At 35.0% G+C, this 19,400-nt stretch overlaps 1 protein-coding gene across 1 annotated transcript in view; it reads left to right on the top strand.

Annotated features, from left to right (window-relative positions):
- The first annotated feature begins 5,981 nt into the window (after positions 1 to 5,981).
- LOC120628005 (cytospin-A-like) overlaps positions 5,982 to 19,400 on the top strand; it is a 91,240-nt gene continuing 77,821 nt past the window's right edge. The window contains exons 1-2 of the mRNA XM_039896173.1: positions 5,982 to 6,155; positions 9,918 to 10,155. The gene's annotated coding sequence lies outside the window, so the exon portion shown is untranslated. The remainder of the gene's footprint in view (positions 6,156 to 9,917; positions 10,156 to 19,400) is intronic.

Genomic DNA, 19,400 nt, shown 5'->3' with positions numbered 1-19,400 from the left:
TACATTCAAAAGGATCTCGCAAAATGCGATGCGATTATATTTATTTATCACTTTAGGAATAATGATGAATAATGAAATACCTGTAAATACCCTTTTGGCACACCGCGTAAGTACAATTTTTATATACCGCGTGAATAAACTTTTGTTTATTTACAGACCAAAACTAATTTTGTAAAAACGCAAATCAGTCTAATTTTATATGAACTAGCTGGCGCTTAGAGCTCTTTTCTCCATAAACTAATTCATCTATTTGAACTTAATATTTCCAATAGTTAATTAAAATAAAACTATTCGTAGCAATAAATATTCTTAGAACAGCTATTTTCCATCCATTCAAATAATGCTTACTTAGGTTAACACATAGAAATACGGTTTTTGGTATCCTACACTACTAGAATCGTGGTCTTCGTGAGATAAGACTGCTAAACTATAGGATCGGTTGAATCCATTAAAAAAAAAATTGTAACTGTCTAGCAATAAAATTGGCCTTCAAATATGTTCGCATCAACAAAACTCTTGGTGCTTATTTTATTAACTTATGATGTTTACACTGAATCTTATATATTTTATCTGTGACATTACCATCTCTTTTCTATGTTATTGTCAAAGTAAGGTTGGAAACATACTTTAAAAACGCGACGCCACTCCGAGAGTTACCAATTTATGTGTTTGAATTGGATTGATTTCTTAAGATAGGTATTACACACTTTTTTAAAGTTGGACCCATATCGAGTTAGTCAGCGAATTAATAAACTACACAGAAATAGAAATACAAATATCTTTATTCTTTTAGATGCTATAAAGACTTAGTTGTGATATGTGAAATCAATCTTTTTCGTTCTTTAATTGTGATGTGGTAAAAACTTGAAATAGTTTTTACTTTACTTATCTTATTTTACCAATACAAAAACTGGTCGAAATCATTGAGTTTTTTCTTAAATCTTAAGCGATTACCAATTTCTCTTTGATTTTTATATGTTACTAAAACTATATACTTAGTTACTATTTCATATTTTTTTACGGTCGAAGCTTTGTTGATTGTGAAAAGAGGACTCAACACATGTCGCGTGTAATCGGTTCGCGTCGCGTATTATGATTATGTTTCCACCTTAACTATTTATTGTGATCACGGAACCATTGATTTATCGTAAAGACCAAAAGCGGTTTGTCTACTGCAACTTTGTTGAGTAATTAATTTTAATATAATAAATACTAAACTGTTATCAAACATGATATCAAATATTATATTATAAAGGTAAGAAGTAAAATTTCTTACTGTTTATGTCCAAGGTTGTACATATATGTACGTATGTAAGGTTTATAAATAATATAATCTAATGTAATAAACGTGCCTCATTTGTTACCGACTAAACAAAAACATAGGTAAAAAAAAAGTGTGTTCTTTGATAAAATGAGATATTATGTATTTTTATTGAGAGTAAATTTTATGAAGTGTAATTTAGGTGTAAAAGATTATATAATATAATTTGTTAAGATATATATGTTAAGGTTTTTAGTAAATTCCACACAACTTCACTCGAATGTGTATGGGAGTCGTTCAGTTGAACAGATTATATTATTCATTATAAAATTTTGCATGAGTAACCATGATATTAACAAATCTTTATAGAATAGTAATGTTTAAAATTAACTAACAAAGTTTAAAAAAAATATATTTGGAAAGTTTTCTATTGTAGCAAAATTAAAAAAAAATATAATATAATTTATTCTTGACATATCGTACTTTGTCATTAAAAATATGTGTTCAGTGGTGACCTATCTAAGAGGCATCACCCAGATCGGGCAAATTATTTATTGTCGGTCAACAGAAAAATCAGGACAGATAAAGGAAGAATTATAATTAAGCTTTTTTAATATTATATTTCCATGTTAGTATTTACCCCAAAGGTTATAGTATTTATTAATACTAATTAATCAAAGTTCTAAATTTAATCTTATGACATTTTCAACCTAAAAGATTGCAATTTCATCTTATTTGTCAATATGGCACTTAAGCCGTGTATACACTAAGCAATTGTTGCGCAGTATGTTGGTCATATTGTAAAACGTGAAAAATAATCTGATAAAGAAAATATGCTTAATTACCCTGCCAAGTCACGATAATACGGTGTACACGGTCACCGTATTATACATATCATCCATTTCGACGTGAACACTTTTTCTATTTTAATTTATAAAAAGCCGCATTGTTAGCATCTTATGGAGAATAAATAAACTTTCTCGTAAGAATAAGCATTTAAATGGAAAGTGCATTGGCTTATGTGATATAAAAATACGGCATTACTCTTATGTGTACTGTTTGTTTCCCTTGAAAAAGCTAAAAAATGTCTGCACGTTTAGCCCACCGGGCATATCACGGTCGCCAGACAAGCGGCGCGGTAGTCTCTCTATTATTTCCAATAATCTCTGGAAATCTGCCCAACAGTAATGATTATACTCAAATTAATTTAAAGAGCTGCAAAATCGTACGAAGTGCTGTGATGAAATCAATTATCAAGTCACATTATCTATTGAAAGATTCCCATACAATATTATCATAAAAGACCCAGTTTCTTTGTTCAGCAATAATAATGATGTGATGGAAGTGTTAAGTTTATATTGTTACGAGAGTACTAGCGAAATGTAATGCTGAGTCCCAACGTCCGTGCATGCTCGATCTTGTTGTGCTCGACCGAGCAAATTCGAATATGTTCCTTAAAAGTCACCCATTGGTGGCTCCTCTAGTAAAGACATCATCATTTAGGTGAGATAGCAATCAAGGGCTTGTAGTGTTATAAAAATAAACATGCATTTGGTTGCTATGTTCTGTGATGATTGATAATCGAGCATGCATCGTCGTGAAGACCCGGCTTAAATGAAGGATTGTGATGAAGAATATTATACGGTGGTTACATAAGGGTAACAGTAGGAAAGGAAAATGGGTAAAGCTGAAACAAATTTACACTATACATATTAATACCTATTGAAGTAAAGAATTATTGTAGGCTTTATTTTTTGATTTAAATAAAGTTTGTATGAAAATAATCTTTGTTTTTTTTTCGCTTTCTTGATCCACGGATTAAAGGCGGAATCTCATAAGCACCTCGCTACCAATTCTTGCAGTGATACGTCACGCATGTACTAGAACATTTTTCATAATTTTTTTAAAGATACAGAACCATACCTTCAGGACAAATGCGCATCACGACAATAATATGTTTACCATTTTGTCGTTCTATTTTTATTTGATTAGACGAGAAATGGGTAGTAACGTGGTGGCCGTAAATAGTCTGGGTAAAAATAAAGGTTAAATATATTTTGCAATAATAAGTAATTCCTGTTTATTTCGACCATCCATATAATAATTATAAAGTTAAAATAATTTAACGTAATCCATTACGCTGGCCCAGTGCGGATCGGTGGACTCCGCACGCCTTTGGGAACACTATGGAAAAATCTCGGGCTGGCGGTTTTCACGGAGGGGCCCTAGAATACACGTGCTCTAGAAGACCCCTGCCCTTAGTGTAGCTAACGATTTATGTAAACCCTAGCTTTGCCCCACAGTTTAAAAATTATTTTTAAAACCCTACGCGACGAAGGACACTAGGTTAATTTGTAAAGATGCGTCACATCGAAGTTAATGTAAAGCTAATAAAATCGTACACGCTTTTTATTAGCTTCACCTGTTTGTTTGTTTTATGTTTGTATGTTTGTAACCGACTTCTTTGGACTTCTTTTGAACCTCTTCAAACGGTCTGCTTCCGTTCAATCTTTGTAGATATACTGAGGATCGATGACAATATACTAATTTCAAATTCAAATTCATTTATTTCAAGTAGGCCTACTTTATAAGCACTTTTGAAACGTCAAGTATGTATATTTGAAATGATTATTCAATTTTTCAACTAGCAAAATAAGATTTTTGTTAATTTATATAATTTTGATCTATGGTCGATTATCGATGATGTTAATTTTAATTTCCAACCATTATCTTTACCCGATTTCTCTACAGACATTTAGGTAGGTACAGATTATTTTGCTCTAATAAAAATAATAGTTATAAAAGACTGCATGCTTTTATTTTTTTTTAATTATTCAGTATTTACTATTATACTTACTATTAAACCGGCACCGACAGGGTGATTACGTAGGTATCACACAACAGGCTAGCGTCAGGCGTAAATCACACGATCTTTTCTGTCAAACGTAACTTTTGGAGACAACAAAAATACAAAGTGACGTTTGACAGCAAACTACAAAGATTGCAAGATTTACGCCTGTCGCAAGCCCGTCTACGCCCTGCGGGTCTCCTTTCAGAATGAGAAAGGGCCGTAATCCTTCACGCCGCGCTGGCTAAATGCGGGTTGCTAAACTTCAAACGTCATTCGGAACTCTCAGGCATGCTCGATTCCAGACGATGTTTTCCTTCTACGTTGAACCAAGTGGTAGCGCTACGAAAAGTATAAGTAGGTAGCCCAAGGGTATAAATTTCAGTAGTTGAATTATTTGAAAGATGATTTAAGTAAAGTTACTGGTGTATATTAGCGGAATCTTCTAAACAACACTCGATCTTATACAGCGTCATCACCATTAAGTATGGTTGCAGCTTCAAATATATGAACGAATGAACGATGATTAAAAAGAATGAACGTGCTTTTCTGTGTCGGTCAGTAGAATGCGGAAGCTGTAAGTTGTAACAAAACGCTCCCCTTTGCTCCCTACCGACATGAATGGACGCCAGCTCGCCCCGCTTCTATTCACATCTGCCTCTCGCACGCTAGGGGTGGCCAAAATGTAGGACTTTCAATTTAAAAAAAAACCAACGCCCAATAACAAATCCCTTTGAAAATTGAATGCTGCCATTATGCCACAAGAAGTAACAATGCGAAATGCGTTTGTTTGTTTTTGTGTTTGACCTTGCTTAATGCGCTAACAAAGGCATCAATAAACATGATTTTCGGCATAGAGTTCAAAGGACGGATAGTAACATAGGCACTTTTTATCCCAGGAAAACCGATGGTTCCTACGGGATTTGTGAAAACCCGTCATAAACGCGGACAGAGAACGTGGGCAGCTAGTATTTATATAAATGTGAATGTAACTGTTTGTTTATTTTTTGGTTTCTTACCTCTGCAGTTTGGTTGCCTGGCAGAGATCGCTTTTTAGCGATAAGGCCGCAAATTGTATTACTAGCAGTTTATTGTTACGTTTAATGCAGTTATTTTATGTGTTTCGTAGTGTGCAATAAAGTATACTTTCTTTCCTTTTATATTCGTCTCAACCAATTCAACTATCTTGATTGGCACATGCTATATATAGCTGGCATTTAGGACGTAAGATCATTTTTATTCAAGAAAAAAAAATCCCGACTCTCAACATTTATATTATTCTACTAGTCAAACCCTTTCATTTGATACCCATTTTGAGGGAGTTATAAAAAAAATTTAATTGGCCATTTTATGGCGTCAGCCATCTTGGATTTGAAATTTGTGATAGTGTATAGCTATTAACGTTGTAAATTTTATCAAGATCGGTGCAGTGGATGAGCCGAACATAGGTTACAATCAGACACCCTCTTGCATTCATAATATTCATCATCACCATCCTCCCTCAATGAGAAGGGGTTAAGGCCGTAGTACCTTTGAGAACATTATGTACAACTCTCAGACATGCAGGTCACGATGTTTTCCCTCACAGTTGAAGCGATATTTGAATTACTTAAAACGCTCATAACTTTAAAAAGTGTTCAAAGCATTTAAAATATTCGAATGGATAAATCAAGGGAAACAAGCTGGTAAGTTCATTATTATAGTGTAAAAGCGTGTAAACCATGAATATCTGTTATCGTTTATTTTCTCCCAAGTGCCAACCCTATCGCCCTATCAGTATCACCCTACTATTCAACTCGCTATGTTATAGTTTGGGTGCGCTGTCTAGCGTCCCGTTTCCCACCCAGCCGGTCCGCACACTCAGTTACGCCACGAACGTAGTACAAACCGTCGCGTTTCTACACTAGCGACTCAATTAATCTGACACGAGCTAGAACAACAGTGGAAAATTATAATTACGTTTGTACATACGATTTTTGAGTGTTACATTTAAAGTCGCAGTGCGGGTGAAGTGCAAACTTTGACTCGACAAAAAACGCGGGAAAGGTTGCCTTTTTTTACATGCGTGCGTTTCGTTTATCGATCGACTTGTATTACTGCATTGCACCGGTGCCCGATGATAATAATCGGTTGTTGGGTGTTTTTGTTTACATCTCTCTGCTTTGAATTCGAGTTTTGATCATGCATCTGGAATACTGTACTCGTGTGTTTTACATTTTATTATTTTTGAGAGTGTTCAACGTCATTTTCGTGATTTTTTCACACTCAAATTCAAATTCAAAAACAATTTTGTATGGTTAAACATCCCTTAAAATAAAGATGTCCATAGTTAATTGCGTTTAATGGGTAGTTTAATGAAACACAGACGTTTTTGCAACCGTTATTTAGGATTATTTTTAAATGGAAGTCCCAGAAAGAATGGTCCCATCAAAATTGTATAATCATTGGAAGAGCTTTTTTATATTGGAATTAAATCGTTTTAATTTTTTGTTTCGAAAAAGAAAGAAAATTAGGTCTGAAATTCTTAAAAAATAATAAAATATTGCAATACCAATTATTGATGTTACATTTCAAACCGATTAGATAATGAAAAAATATTATTCAAAAAGGGAGAGTTTCTAAGCGAAGCACATTTTTTTTTCTAAAGTTCCAAGGATATTCAGTATCCGGATCAATAAACTATTTTATTATTATGTTCGAAACTGACGAGCACGCATTCTCTGCTATCCTAGTAACTGGCTCTACCAGTTTTTTCTCGCTATTATAACGTATATTTGGCAATTTATTACTTACTTGCTGACTTGTGTCCATTTAGTTCTTGTATTGATATCAGAATCGTTTAAATAAATTGGCTGTCGATTGATTCTTTAGACGGGGGGTCATAGGTGTAACTCTTCTGTATGGAAAAAGCTAATTTAGGAAAAAAAATGATGTTTAGAATCCATATTACAAACTATTTTTTTTTTAATTGCTGAATATAATTAAAGTTGCTCTTGCCTTAGACGTACCGTTTTTTATCCTCATGATATACATTTAGAAATAATCAAAAATATGTCTTATTCCATAAACAAATTTGAATATTGTTGGCCCAAAAACCGCTCATTTACGGGTAGTTACGTAGGTATGATCACACAAGAAATCCATATAATTGTACATAAACAAAACCTATCAGAATATGGTTATCTACTCATAAATTATGTAACATTTAATTGCTAAAGAGTTTTGAAGTGCTTCTAATTACCCTTCTATTGCGATTCTCTGGGTAATTAGGGTGACCAAATACATACTAAAAATAGGTTAGTAGGAACACGTAGTGTTGATGTTTGGTCTGATTTTTCAACCCTAACAAATACTAGGCTACGCTTGGCTGAGAATGACGTCAAAGAAACCCTACAACTAGATGTTGCAGACAAAAGATTTACTTTATAATGGACTTAACTCGTATAACGTTATTAAGAACCTACGATTACACGGACCTAACGAGTATTATTATGTTTGCTGCAGTCCTTTGTAAGCATTCATGTAGTATTGACTTTATAACGAACCCCTAATGGAATCGTAACGTAACGTCACCACCAACTAATGGAAATGCATTGTTGGATGGACATATAGGACATGGATAATCGTTATATAAAATGATTATCGATCAAATCCAATGTATCGAGCTGGTACTTGGCAGACATATCCTAAAGATGGCTGCGGTAGCTACTCCTTTCACGAGTGTAAACTTTGACCAGATGTTTTGACGTTACTTTATCGCCAGTTCGCTTGATCGCGTCTACAAAATCACACTCTGGACGTAAAAAAAACAAAGCGTCCTACAACAGTTAAATTCCAATTTTTTGCCGTTGATTTGATGCGATGTCCATAGTTACACAGTTTTTTTTTTTAATTTTATTTATTTATCAACATACACAACAAGGTGGTTATTATAAAAGCACCGAAAAAACCGCAGAGGTTTGTCCTCGGTGCCTATCTGCAACCATTACCTTCTTCCAGAAAATCCAGCTGTAAAAAAAAAACCCACTGTTACATTGTAGAACGATAGGAACTAAGTAAGCGTATAACTGTAAATCGCGAATAGTAGTGAGCACTTAAATAAATAATTTTAAACTTTATTAGACTTAAAAGAGTCAGCCATCTTAACTAAAAAATATTCTTTGAATTTATGCTTAAAATTTTTGGATCAACATTACTCCAGTAGACGCTAGATATTTTCCAGCGTGTGTTCTTGTAATTTCTGGTCCTTCGAGCCGGATGTTAATGTTATACAGTCACTTTCGTTTTTCAATATAAAAAAAAAGATATTAGCCAGTTATGTGTCAACTGTCAGTAATATTACGAGCATGATACAATTGTATACAATTAGTTCAAACCTAACGATGCGATGGAGTAAGAGATACAACCTGGTAGGTTGTGAAAGTTAATTGGCGACGGTGTTTTAGTTTTTCTTCCACTTAACCTCAGTTGCCCGATTTCTTTTGTTATCGCTATTTTGTAGGGCGACCATGATTAAGAAAATTTAAGGACAAAAATAACTTTTTGAAACTGTTTTGTTTCTCTCATCATAAGATGTCACGCATGCTTAGCTCATAAGTCTTAACGCTCAAAAAGCAGAATGCTGCATTTTGGAAAGTACCAACTAAGGAACTTACTGATATTGTAATATTTGTACATATCTATATTTCAAGTGTATTTATTACTGCCTGGTCGACTGAAGTCTCATCTGAATGATTTTGAAGAGGTTATAGCTCAGTGCATAGGAGCTCGACTTGGAATCCCAGCACGCACTTCTAGCTTTAAAAAGTTATGTGCGTTTTAAGTAAATAAAATATCACTTGCTTCCACGGTGAAGGAAAACATCGTGAGGAAACCAGCATGCCTGAGAGTTCTCCAGTGTTCTCAAATGTGTGTGCAGTCCACCAATCCGCAATGGGCCAGCGTAGTGGCTTACGGCCTTAACCCTTTTTCATTGTGGGAGCAGACCCCTGCCCTGTAGTCTTCTTCTAAAGCCAGAGACAAGAGAACGACAAAGTGTTGATTTGTGGTTAGACTACGTATTGGAGTTTTCCATCCCTGCGATTCCAGCACCTTGGGACAACAAATTCATAGTTTCTGTGACCTGTGTGTCCCACATATTGACCTGCCAGCTTGGCAACTAGTTGAGCTAAATCCGTTACTTTGGTTCATCTACGGATCAGGTAATTTCTAAATTGATCACGTAGAGATACTCCGAACATGTTTTTCTCAATCGCCAATTGAGTGACTCTGAGCTTGCTTGTCAAGCCCTGTGGTCGGATTCGTGACAATGTTTTTGCCATAACACTATTAGACTGAGAGAGATAACTTATTTATAACTTTCGGGAACCGTCTTTTTTATTAACAAAAGCTTGGTCGCCCTTAAAATTGAAAAGTATACCATTACAGCTGGAGCGTTGCAATACTTAGAAATTCTAAATCGCAGTACAAAATTAGCTTGCAGAAAAACACATGCTTACCTATCACGGACTTCAATATAAATCAGAAAGCAGAAACATATTTAAGTCGGTGAGTTATTATGCGGAATATTTGTGCGGAAAAATAATACAGATTTATGCTGAAAAGTATATATGGATTTTATCGCTTCACTGGAATCTAACGTGATGCAGGTCTTTTAACTCTACAGTGGGTACGACTTTTGATTACTCACAATGACGCGCGTGTCTTGAATTTTCGTATCAATTGTTTATCATTCTTTCTTTGCTGCTCGACTTGCGTTGCACCTCGCACGATACTTAAGCACTGATAATAAATAATGATAACTTTAAGTTGACAGATAAGTAAAACTTATAAAACAATACAGAACTTTTCCGAACCTTACGTACCTAACTTTTTATATAACAGTGATAATTGTACTGAAAGTGTGATAATTTCCCAAAGATTGAGACTGTGATCTGTGATAAAAAGTGATAGGAACTGTGTCCTGTAACATCTGCATTGGATTTGTGTTCGAACTCCGACCGGGGGTTTATCTTTATGAAGGAAAGGATGAAACTTTTAAACATGGGTAAGTTTATATTGTTTACTGTATTTTTTAAATTTAGTATTAAAAAGCATTATTCCGTTATTTATATTCCATTACAAGTTAGCCCTTGACAGCAATCCCACCTGGTTAGTGATGATGCAGTCTACTATAGTAGCGGGCTTACCTATCAGGCCATTAGGGGAATGGCAGTAATATGAAATCCCCCCTAAACGTTTTACACACGGCATCGAACCAGGACGTTAAATAGCTTGGCGTTTTTCTTACGTAACTCAATTGGAGCTTTTGATTTGGAGGGGAGAAGTTCTAAGTTCAATTCCCGGTTAAAAATTAATGCTCTGGAAAAAATTGCAGTCACGGGCTTACCGTTAGTAAAATAAAATGTATACCTAGATACAAAATTACGTTATAATTGGTCCAGCCGTTTGAGAGGAGTTATGTGACAAACACAGGCAAAGAAGTATTGTATTTATTGAGATATAACGTTGTTGGGGGCTAGATTAATCTATATATATAAAAGAGAAAGTGTGTGGGTATGTTCCGTATAGGCTCCGAAACGGCTGGACCGATTTCAATGAAACTTGCAGGGAATCTCCGGATTGACCTGGCGAGTAATCCTGTAAAGTTTGGTGACGATCGGAGCACTCCTATTTTTGAACTGTCAAACTGTCAAATACAGCTTTTATTTACTATGATGATATTCTATTGTTGGGTGTACATGGGTGTAGATAATGATCTTCACCCGCTCGAGAAGAGAATGAATACGGAGAGAAATAAATGATTTAATAGCTATATTATGGAGACTTAAATTAAAAATTTAATGATGTAAGTTTATTGTTTAAATAAAATAAAGCAAAATCTAGCCCGGCGAAGCGGGCTGGGTACGCTAGTAATAGATAAAAGAAGATATGACGTTGGCATGTCCTCGAGGACAAAAAAAAAGCCCCCAAACAACTAAAGATAAAAAAAAGTTACGACGTTCATCATCATCGTTATAGTCTATTACAGTTCACTGGTGGACTAAAGGCCTCTCCCACCAGCACGGCTAGCATGGGCAGGGGACAATTATCTCCCCGGGGAAAGGATATAAATTTATCTTCTCCCACAGCTTTATCAACTCTCAGAGCACTGGCACACAAGTGGAAATAATAACCAACTAATATATATGTAATAATAAACGGGAGTAAATTTTCCTATTCCATGTACCAGTGCTTTAGCAGGTAGATACGTTTATTATAACCCCGTAGTATTAAAAAAATAATTAAAAAAATTGTAGGATTAAAAAATTGTTAACGAGCGAAGCTTTAGACCCAACTTTGCAGTCCACGCAGATGAAATCGCGGGCAGAAGCTATGTAAGTATGTCATGAATACTGGCCTAGTTTCTCCCCTATAATCAAGCATATATAGTTAATTTACAACGAGATTAATTCAAAGGAAATAAATCATTTCTTTACACTGTAGGTAATAAGTATTGAGTAAGAGCACCTTCGAAAAAGTCTCCGTTATGAAATCTCTAATGATTAGAACGTAACCGGAGAATTAGGTGTGATTTTAATCGGATATTCCGACCTTTTGTGTCGGATGTAGAGCTTTATTGCATCCCTAGACCGTAAGGCTGCTTTTCCACCAGAGATGCTATGCTGTGTGGCCAAGGGAGTGGCGTGCAAAGAGGATATGCACAGGGTATGCAGATGATATAAAATGAAGAAAATGTCCAGTCTACGTTATAAAAAACTTAAGGATAGGCATTTTTATAGTTATAAACAGCCTACCCTTAAGTATTTATAACTCGTTCATGAATGCCACTGGGCCAAGGGCAGATACAATAACTACATTCATAAAAAAAAATTATGTGTTAGAATTACAAATTCTGTCTAGTGACATTACAATAATTAATTTTAGGTGTATGAAATTTATATATATAACAGCATTATCGTTGTTATCTCCGGTCACAATTAAAAAAAAAATTAAAATGTAATTATTTAATTTAAAAAAAAATAAGTATTTAACAAAAAAATATTAAAAATTATAATGTAAATATGAATTTAGCTATTATAATAGATTGATTAGTAAGACTGTGATAATATTAAATTAAAATTTATAATTAAGATTATTTATATTTGATTATTTATATTTAATTATAACATTATGTAGAACTCTCAGGCAAGCAGGTTTTCCTTCACCGACGAAGCAAATGATATCTTTAATTACTTAAAACGCATAACTTAGAAAAGTTAGAGGTACGTGCTAGGATTCGAACTCGGCCCCCCGAAAGTGAAGTCGAGCTTTTATCCTTTTTTTTACGGGGGAAATCTTCTTAAAACATACGCGATTCTCTGCGGGATAATTTCCACTGCGCTATCACCGCTTTTAGGTCTAGTCATTGAAGACAAATCATTATTATCATGTCAACCATTGGTCGCCCACTGCTGGACAAAGGTCTTTGTAGGGAGTTCCAAATAATAGTCTTGTGCCGCTATAGTCAGGCGGTTCCCTGCGACTCGTATGATGTTATCCGTCCACGTCGTCGGGGTCTATCAACGCTGGTCTTATTGATGCCAGGTCGACTTTCCAGCACCTTAATATCCCGACGTCGATCGGTTCTCCAAGCTATGTGCCCCGCCCATTGCCGCTAAAGCTTCTAGTGTCCTTCATAAAAGATATAGTGTGAAGGAGCCTTAAAGGTGGACGTAGACGGGCTAGTTTATTTGCAATTCGTTGCTGCAATTATGTTTTCGGCTAGTTGCCACTTTTACATTGCCAGTGGATAAAAATGACGATATTCCTTTGTTTAGAAAAGCTTATGGATTCTTATAAAGGGTTTGAAACTAAGTTTGAACTTGATAATGCTTGGTGGTGCTTATTCGATATTTATAATTTCTAAGGATATAAGTTTGCTTAAACATAACTAGTTACTGAAATAAACTTGTAGTTCCCCCATATCACGAACTGGACCACCACCCATGTTTTTTCATAATTTCCCGTGTATATTAATAGATAGATTCAGTAAGTACTATTTGATCACGATGGCGATGGAATTAAGAGACTGTACAGGGACGTACGGTAGGTGCACTTTAGCCAAGCTAAATTAGGATAGATTTTGAATTTCTCCCATGGTTTTAAAGAAAACCCACCTCGCTGCTACTGGCGATTCAAGTTAATGCCATCCGATGCACGTATGTTAACATCGCCAATTCCCTTAGCGACTTCACAGCAACATCCCTCCGTAATTTTATAACAGAAAAACTCAATAAAATAAAGTTTTACATATTGCTGTAGAATACTTAACTATTATTTGTGAACTCGCTACTGTTATATAAACTGTTCCATTTTTAAGGATAGCGCCATCATAAAAAGCCTATAACAGTTCGAACTGGAGATGAGATGACTTATCTGCCATCACTACACGTAATAAAGGATAAAAAAAACTAGACCATCTAGTCAGCCACAGTAACAGTAATGTGCAATTTTTATAGCCTGTTTGCAAGTTCAACATAAATGCAATATAAATGTATGTAAAGGTGCCAGTATGCGTCGGCGGTGCATTCGGGTCATACACGTGGGCCAGGCCGGTTTGTTTAATGTTTAGCAATATCTTCAGTCACGTTATTGTTGATAAACAATAATAACTACTTTCAATAAAGTGGGTACTTTTAAGTTATAGCACACTAGCAGAGCCAGGCTTTGCTTGAGTGTAATTTGGCATATCGTCGGAACTGTGATGCAGTGTTTTGTCACACTTCAACTGTCAGCACCTTTCAAATGTTAAGTTGTGAACCAACGCTTAGAAGTTTTCCGGCATTATTTTGTGTTTCTGTGTTTAGTTTATATCACTTTATTTAGTTACCTTATATTAGTCCTCCTTTATTTTAAGATCTTCTGTTATATACTCCTCGATAAGATATTGTGTTTGTATAATTTATAACGTAGTCAGTATTTTGTTTTCTCCCGAATAAAAGTATTATTATCTCTATCATTTATTCTTTTTCTGTTCTTTTTTTTTAATTATTAACAATGCTTAAAAATAAATTAAAAAACACTATTAAAAATTTATAAAAAAAAAAAACGATGAATACACTTTTATTGTACACCACATAAACATAACAAATTAAAAGTAAAAATTTAACAAAAGGTATACAATTTGGCGGCCTTATCGCTACATAGAGATCTCTATGTAGCGATAAGGCCGTTAGCCGCCAGGCAACCAAAGGCGTTAAAAACAGCTCAAGAAGAGAGGTAGGTAATGTACCTATCTAGGTTTACTATAGGTATTAACTATTAATTAAAGATATTGATTAAACTGGTAACCGTAGGAAGGTTTCTACTTCCCAACTATATACGTGGAAATACCTCTTAGTACTTTCGTAGGTTTGACGACCTCCCTGGCGAAACGGTGAGCGCTGTGAATTTAAGTAGGAGGTTCTGGGTTCGATTCCCGACAGGGGAACTTTTGGAATTTATAATTTCAGAATTTTCTCTAATCTGGTCTGGTGGGAGGCTTTGGCCGTAGCTAGTTACCAACCGACCGACAAAGACGTGCCGCTAAGCGATTAAGTGTTGCGGTGCGATGTCGCGTGACAATCGATTAGGGGTATGACAACAATACTTCATAACAGGTAAGCCCGCTGCCTACTTAGGCTGCATCATCATTTACCACCAGGTGAGCTTGCAGTCAAGGGCTAACTTGTATACTTTAATTTTTTTTAGAACTACCAACAAAATTTAATGCAACATCAAAAAACAAAATCAAACGCAGATGAAGTCGCGGGCAACAGCTAGTCTTATATATTTTTTCCAAGGCACTGATGTTAATTTAATTTTTTTCTCAAACATCTTGATATAATTCCAATTCCAACCACATAATAATTCATAAAAGTCGCCGTTATAAAAAATATAAGCCGTCTAACAAACTGCCGCCGAAACTGTATGCGAGTGTGTCGAATACGTTATAGTGTGTGTAATAATTTTTTTTGTTGATTTAATGTTTTTATTATGCAAACTATAAATGCGGGAAAGTTCATACTCCTCCGTCCGCGCAATTTTCGTAAAAAGAATCGTAGATGAATATTGTGACAAGGAGATAGTGAGTGACTATTTTGTTCAGAGGTTAGTAGCTAAAATAACACCTGATAACATTTAAAACGGTTTCCATGAACCTGTTTTTATGAATCGAGCGGAATATCAATGGCAATCTTCCCACGTACTTAATACATCGATACAGTGACTTATTGGTGCTAATTCTTATGTAATCAAATTCTAAATGAAAATTACTCTTAGATGGTGCTAAAGGTTTAAAGAAAACGGAGTTTTCTCCATTATATTTTTAAGAGCGTAAGTATTAAGTAGCCAGCATATTCTGAAAGTAGAGCCTTGAGTTACAAAAGTCGGTAATGCTGAATTAGAACTATAACTTTTTGCGGGATAAAGATGATAACAGATTGCACGTTTTTGCCAGTTGTGGGTTAAAAAATAAACGTGCGTGCTCTTGTACACGCGTTAGAAGTTATACTCTATACTTTGGCCTAACGAGATAAAAATTTAAAATCTTTTCAAAAATTTCATCTTTCGCCTTATTCTACGTTTGTAGAAAAAGTTATTTAATACATTGAAACTTTTATTATAACGCAATATCAGTAAGTTAAATAAAGTTTATTAAAATATCGCAAATGAAGAATAATTAAAGAAATGGACATCATAAACATAATTAAATTTGGAATACTATTAGACTCATTATGGAACCAACATTAAAATGAATCAATTGAATTACACGAATGCGCCCGCAGACTTTGACAATTGAAAGTGTACACTGACAAACCTTATAGCTAACTTCAGGGTGTCAGTATTTTGTGTTGGTGTGCGCGCGCATCGTAAAAAAATACTCTCATCATTTTTCCCTAACGCGCCAAAATAAGTATAACTTCAAAAATTGTTAAATCTGTGGGACCAATAGCCATGAGATATAAGACAGCCACAGACGGTAAACATTTTTACAAATGCCTCAAAATAATTCTATTTATCTTATATGTATATATGCACCACCTAACTATTTTCTGTATTTTTTTTCTTCGCCATTGGCTGCCTGGAAGATATCGCTATGAAGCGACAAAGCCAAATCGTATACGTTGTTTTGTTTTGTTTTCTTTTTTTATGTACATTTTGTGGTGTGCAATGAAAGTATATTCATTCATTCATATGATATAGTGTATATAATATGTACTTTAGTATGTTTATATATGTTATAAATATTTATTTATAGATATTTTATATAATATTATGTATAATTAGTATGTAAAGTGTATGTAATTTATTTTACTATCTTTTATTTTCGACCTCTGGCTCTATCCAGTCACGTATAAAGAAGAGATTCCATTGAACGTCTAACTGTCTAAGGAAAAGTCAAGGGCCCCAGAGCACGCGGAAGATTGCCCGTGCCATGGGGCCTATGGGCTGACTAAATGCAGTACCCTTACAAGAGTGTAGAAGAAAAGTATCTGCCAGAGAAAAGTGGCGACGGATAGTCAAGCGTGCCACATCACTTAAATGACGACCACGACCGCTCTGACATAAGCGCGCCGATTGAGAAAAAGAACTTTCTAAGCACATGCTAATTCACGCGAAGATGAATTCCATTAAAATGGAAATGTTACACGCTTTAAACTTTAATTTTCTAAAAGAGAGAGTATCTTTCATATCATCAGAATTTTTTTTTTCTTTTGTTCGTGGCCAATTCGTTGCACAGGAAAACAAAGGTGTGGCATATAAAATCAAACACATCAACAGGTTATCTCGACCCACGTAAAATACATATTAATTCGGATACAACTATCATACGATAGGTATCATATTGCCTATATTACTTAAAACAACAAACACTAAATATGCTAGATATATGCTCGGTCTTTACCATAATATTATATTTTTTGTTTGTTTGTGTGTACCGAATAGGCTCTGAAACCACTGGAACGATTGAAACACTATCTTTACCAATAATAGAAATTTAAATATAGATATACAATTTTTCATCCCCTTTCCCGGAGGAAACTTATTGTTTATCAAGATACAAAGTATCGTATATGTTGACCCGGAATATCAACTACCACTATACCGAATTTTATTCAAATCCGTTTAGTAGTTTTCACGTGATGTCCGGATAGACAGACAGACAAAAATTAAATAAAAATCTGTTTTGGACTCAGTATCGATTATAAAGCATCCCCCGGTAAAAAAAATTCAAAATATATTAAACTAGCTTTTGCCCGCGACTTTGTCTGCGTTTGATTTTGTTTTTTGATGTGGCATTCTATTTAGTTGTAGTTCTAAAAAAAATTTAAGTATTCAGTATCGGAGAGCCTTAAATGAGGGGTTTGCTGCTGTCCGCTGAGGAGTTCTGTCCGCTATCTCCAACCACATTCATCAGATCTACACAAAGTTTGGGCAAAATGAAACACATATTATATAGTACAAAAATAATTATTTAAATCGGTTATAATTGGTTGGAGTTATGGTGTAAAATTGTCAAACACTTTCATCCCCTCTCCCAAAGGATTCGAGCTTAATGTCGGGATAAAGTATCCTATATTACTTCCAAGAATATGTGTACAAAGTCTTATGAGGAACGGTTAAGTAGTTTTTGCGTGAAAGCGTAACAAGCAAACTTACATTGACATTAATTATAATATTAGTAGGGATAGGGATAGGGATGTACAGAAATCTTCTAGTTACAGTTTTATTATAAGTATAGATTTTGAATCTGTGCTAGGGTCGTCAGGCTATCTCTCAAGGCATTGAACGTAGCAGCTTCACTGAGGTGGCTGTGGGTGGATGTCGTAAGTCATATTACCCTTTAAGTGTGTTTCTAATCTATACTAGTAATAAAGCTGTACAGTTTGTTTTTATGTCTGTCTGTCTGAACGCGCTAATCTGTGGAAGTACCATCCGTTTTGGAAAACCTTTTTGGCATCCAAAACGGATTCAATTTGACGGCCGACGGGCGCAGTGGTCAGCGACCCTGCTTTCTGAGTCCTAGGCCGTGGGTTCGATTCCCAAAACTGGAAAATGTTTGTGTGATGAACATGATTGTTTTTCAGTGTCTGGGTGTTTATATGTATATTATAAGTATTTATGTGTATTATATTCATAAAAATATTCATCAGCTATCTTACAAGAGTACCTAAGAGTGTATTGTCGTAGTATATTTATTGATTTATTTTTGCGATTATTCAAATATTGATAGAACTTATAACTTTTGAAATGTTCACCCCTCACGGCTAGCATGGGCAGGAGACAACTATATCCTGGGGAATGGATAAAAATGTATCTTCTCCCACAGCTTTATAAACTCTCAGAGCACTGGAGCACAATTGGAAATAATATACAAATAATATTTGTAAAATAAAAAACGGGGGTAAATTTCTCCTATTCCCTGTTCCCTTGCTTTAGAAGGTGGGCATGTTAATTATATCCCTTGGCAGGAGATATAATCGGGGGATATAATTTTTTTCTCCTGCCCGTGCTAGCCTGAAGGGGTTAAATAGGGATGAACGCTTCTATGAGAGGGTGTCATTCTTCAAGTTAAATTGATGACAATTAAATTGGGAAAATATGTGTTCCAGGACTTTGAAAATTAAACCTTATGAAATTCCATACCTAAAGGAGTAAAATAGAGGATGAAAATTCATTTGTAAGCACGCGTTTACTAATCTGTGGTACTGGCAGTCGGATTGAAAAAAAGGATTTTTCTTTTGATAAGCCAACTTAATTTTTGATGAAAGCCATACACTTAAAAACTTTCACCCCTGAGGGGGCTAATAGGGGATGAACTTTAGTATTACAGCCCGTTATTATTCATTTTTTATTTTGATTTTAATAGCCACAATAAATGGTAAATGGATTTAAGTATAAAAATTTCGTCCCCTACCAATTTAACTATGGGATGAAATTGTGTACAATATTAGCTAATATTGTATACTTTGACGACCTCCTTGGTGCAGTGGTCTTTGAAATTGAGATACCAGGTTTGATCGCAGGCGGGGAATTGGAATGGAATTTACAATTTTCTGAATTTTTATTTGGTCTGGTCTGGTGGGAGATTTCAGCCGCGCGTATTTACCACCTTACCGACAAAGCCGTTTTACGAGTTAGAATTCAGGTACGATGCCGCGTATTAGAAACACCTTGAGGGCCACATCCCATACAGGTTAGCCCACTATCATCTTACACTGCATTGTGACCACCAGGTGAGATTGCTGTCAAGATCTAACTTGTAGA

Source organism: Pararge aegeria, chromosome 12 (assembly GCF_905163445.1).
Source record: "Pararge aegeria chromosome 12, ilParAegt1.1, whole genome shotgun sequence".
NCBI lineage: Eukaryota > Metazoa > Arthropoda > Insecta > Lepidoptera > Nymphalidae > Pararge > Pararge aegeria.
This window is presented reverse-complemented; position numbering and strand designations above follow the sequence as displayed.